The sequence below is a fragment of the Belonocnema kinseyi genome, chromosome 5 (assembly GCF_010883055.1).
Source record: "Belonocnema kinseyi isolate 2016_QV_RU_SX_M_011 chromosome 5, B_treatae_v1, whole genome shotgun sequence".
NCBI classification, from domain to species: domain Eukaryota; kingdom Metazoa; phylum Arthropoda; class Insecta; order Hymenoptera; family Cynipidae; genus Belonocnema; species Belonocnema kinseyi.
This window is the reverse complement of record NC_046661.1, coordinates 81066648-81070387: the sequence shown is the minus strand read 5'-3', so window position 1 is coordinate 81070387 and position 3740 is coordinate 81066648.

Below are 3740 nucleotides of genomic sequence, written 5' to 3'. Positions count from 1 at the left end.
GGATGAAAATCCGGCACCATTAGACCAGTGTTGCGGGCTCAGAGAAATTACAGCTGATGAGCGACAAGAACTGGACACGTTATTTGCCAGGATTATTAGGCCACCTCCTGAGGTACTTCCGGCCACCTACCGAATCACCCACAGCATAGACGTCGGGGGGCACCCACCGATAAAACAGAGATATTATCGAGTGTCCCCGAAGGTATTGAAAAATATGCAGGATGAGGTGAACCGAATGTTGTATCCCTTGCCCAAGATGGATATGATCCTTAAGTAACTTCGCGCTTCGAAGAACATACCGGCCCTAGATTTGAAGTGGGGGCACCACCAGATACCGATGGACGAAGATAGTAGGGAGTACACAGCGTTTACAGTCCCTGGAATGAGGATCTTTCAGTTCACAAGGATCCCTTTGGAGTGTCAGGGGCCCTGCGACATTCCAGCGACTGCTAGAATCCTTTATAGGACCGGACATGGAACCTAACGCTTAAGCGTACCTCGATGACATAGTCATCGTTAATGAGACGTTTAAGGACAATCAGGAATGGGTGGCTCGAGTCATAGACCGCTTACAAAGCGCCGGACTGACGATTAACCCAAAGAAGTGTGAATTCGGGAGACTGACCGTGCGTTATCACGGGTTCCTCGTAAATCAGAAGGGTTTGCAGGTAGATCCGGACAAAATCAAGACCTTTTTCTCATACCCAGCCCCAAGAACAATTGAGCAACTGGGACGGTTCTTGGACATGGCATCGTGGTACCATCGTTTTATACCAGATTTTGCGTTCGACGCGGAACCACTAAATAACCTACTTAGAACAAATGTCCCATGGGAATGGGGCACGGAACAGGAAAATACGTTCGCTAAGCTAAAAGAACAAATCGCGACGGCACCGATCTTGACTTACCCGGATTAGCCGTGAGCTGGTCGGTTAGTGAATTCTTGCACTATCTCGAGGGTTTTCACTTCACAGTGATCACTGACCACAGTTCGTTGCGATGGTTACACAACCTTCACAATCCAACAGGTAAATTGGCGGTAGGTAGAAGAGACCCCTAGAAAATCCCATGGGTGGAAGGTAGTGGATGGAATGCTCTATCGATACCGTCCGAATCCGTTGATAGATCCGGTTATCGAAGACCTAGAGGCTTGGAATTTGGTAGTATCAACTGAAAGAAGACAAAAAGTCTTCGACGAGGTACACAATGACCTTCAAGCCGCACATGTGGGAATAGACAAGACGTACCAGAGAGCCTCGATTCAATATTACTGGCCAGGCATGTATCGTGATATCTCGTTATAGGTGCAGGCGTGCGACACTTTTCAGCGAACCAAGGCTGACCAAAGGCCTGCAGCGAGCCTAATGGGCCGTAGGGTAGTCTAACAACCTTGGACGGTAGTGGCCACTGATGTGATGGGCCCGTGGCCTAAAACAGCTTTAGGCTTAAAGTATCTAGTGATATTCGAAGACCTTTACACCAAGTGGGTTGAGTTAGCACCCATGAGACGGGCTAACGCCAAGACCATTATCAAGGCTTTTGAGGAAAACATTTTGAAACGATGGGGCGCACCGTAAGTTCTTGTGTCGGATAACGGAACAGAATATGTTAACCAAGCATTGCAGGGGTTGACCGAGACCTACGGAATCCGACACTTGTTTGCTCCGATGTATCATCCGCAGGCGGACCCTGTGGAGCGTGTCAATCGAGTCCTCAAGACGATGATCTCAGCGTATGTGGTCCAAGACCATCGTCAATGGGAAGTGGATCTCAAAGATTTTCGGTTCGCCTACAATACGGCCGTGCATAGCACCACGGGTGTTAGCCAGGCTTACTTAAATTTGGGTAGGAAACCGGAGCCGTACAATAGCCTGCGCCGAAGGGTCGAGGAACCGACCGAATTGCCTCCACCAGACCATAAGGAATGGAGGCAAAGAATGATTAAATTAAAAGAGCTGCAAGACTTAGTCTCCCTACACCACGAGAATGCGTTCGACCGTCAGAAGGTAAATTACGACAGAAGGCGACGACACGCGGTATTTCAAGTAGGAGATTGGGTCATGCGAAAACAGCGGGTGACATCCTCAGCCCAAAAGGGGGTAACGAGAGGTTTTGGGGGTGAAAAGCAAGGACCATACGTCGTGGTACGCGTTTTCGGACTTTCGGTATAGGAATTAGGGACGGACGACGGACAATTGGTAGGAAAAGTCCCAGTAAAGTATCTAGTCCCCTGCCAAGATGAAGGACTGTCTAGGGAGGGGGGAGCGGTGGAACAATAAGTAGTCAGCGTCTTCCGAGTAATTCCCCTAATCCTTTGTATAACTAGCGGTCCAGGTTAAGAAAATGAGTCTCGAAGATAATTAGAATAGAATTAGCTAACTATCGTTGTGAATGTTAATAGGAGTAAGAATTAAAATGTCAAAACTTCTCGAGATTAGCCGATAATCAGTACTAAAGGGAACCCAGTAGAAAGTTAATTAACCTAGAATAGTAAAAATTAGAAAACCTTGTATGCGAGGGGTCGGCGACGACGGGAGGGGCACTAGTAGAGGGCCTGGACGATACTTCCACGACAACGAGCACCGGAGAAGCCGGAATCATCCCTCGTCCAATTCAGCACCATTTCAAAACATTGGAACTGTCTGACAGCTACAAACACGGAGCAGGCAGCAGGAGAAAGGAGGCTGGCAGCCATGTTATAGATGATGAATCCATAGCCAATAGCAACCCCAGCGGTTCGTAGGCCAGAGACAACCTGCAAGACGAATTCTACCGGGAAACGGCAGAGTCGGATTGAGGACTGCGTACCGGATACAACGAAAATCCCAACCGGACCGGATTTTTGTTCTGATATGGATGAAAAGGATTGGACTGCGGCGGCCATGTGGCTAAAAAGTAAGTGGACGTTTTCTCACTCCTTTTAAGTGCCGTTCCCGTTCGACCCGGTTCCGTAGAAACCCGCAATCTTGTCGCGAGTGTTTTGAAAAGTAGCGGGAGATCATTGGAGACCCCCGCGTGGCTCAAAATTTGGAGAGGCGTTCGACCCAGAGACCAGTTTTGATAAATTGGGCCAAATTAACCTCTCCAAACGACCTGGCAAAATAATTGCCTAGAAAATTGAAGGTCGGAGCAAAGGACGCCGGTGTCTCCGGTGAATCCTCCCAGAATAGTGCGCAGGTTCCCTAGAACGGATTCTCTCTCCGCGTCTCTCCGCGTGGTTGCAAATAGTTAGGAAGTTGACTGAGGATTCTCAGCCCGACTGCGCGTGACTAAGATAGCCTGCAGATTGTCAGGGGGTTGACTGAGAGTTCTCAGCCTACCGAAGAACAGAAGACTAGTCAGCAGGTTGTCAGGTGGTTGACTGGGGGTTCCCAGCCTGACAACAAGTAGCATGAATGGCCTCTAAATTGTCAGAGGATTGGCTGGGCATCCCCAGCCTGACAATCACTATCGACAATAGCTTGTAGATGCTCAGGGGCGAGTCAGGAGAGTCTCTCAGCCACCAATGATTTTAAGTTAATCAAACTATGTTCTTCTCTATTATTAAAATAATCAATAGGTTTTAGTAGCCGTATTGTGACTAGGTTACCCCACCTGACCTACTCCCGGTCAGGCCGTGCTAGCGGTAGGCACACGGGATTTTGGAAAACCTAGTTACAAAATATAAAATAAAGCTAATAAAAATCATTTAATCCCAACAGCTTCTACGAGTGTGAGGTGAAAAGTTTCCGACCTGATAA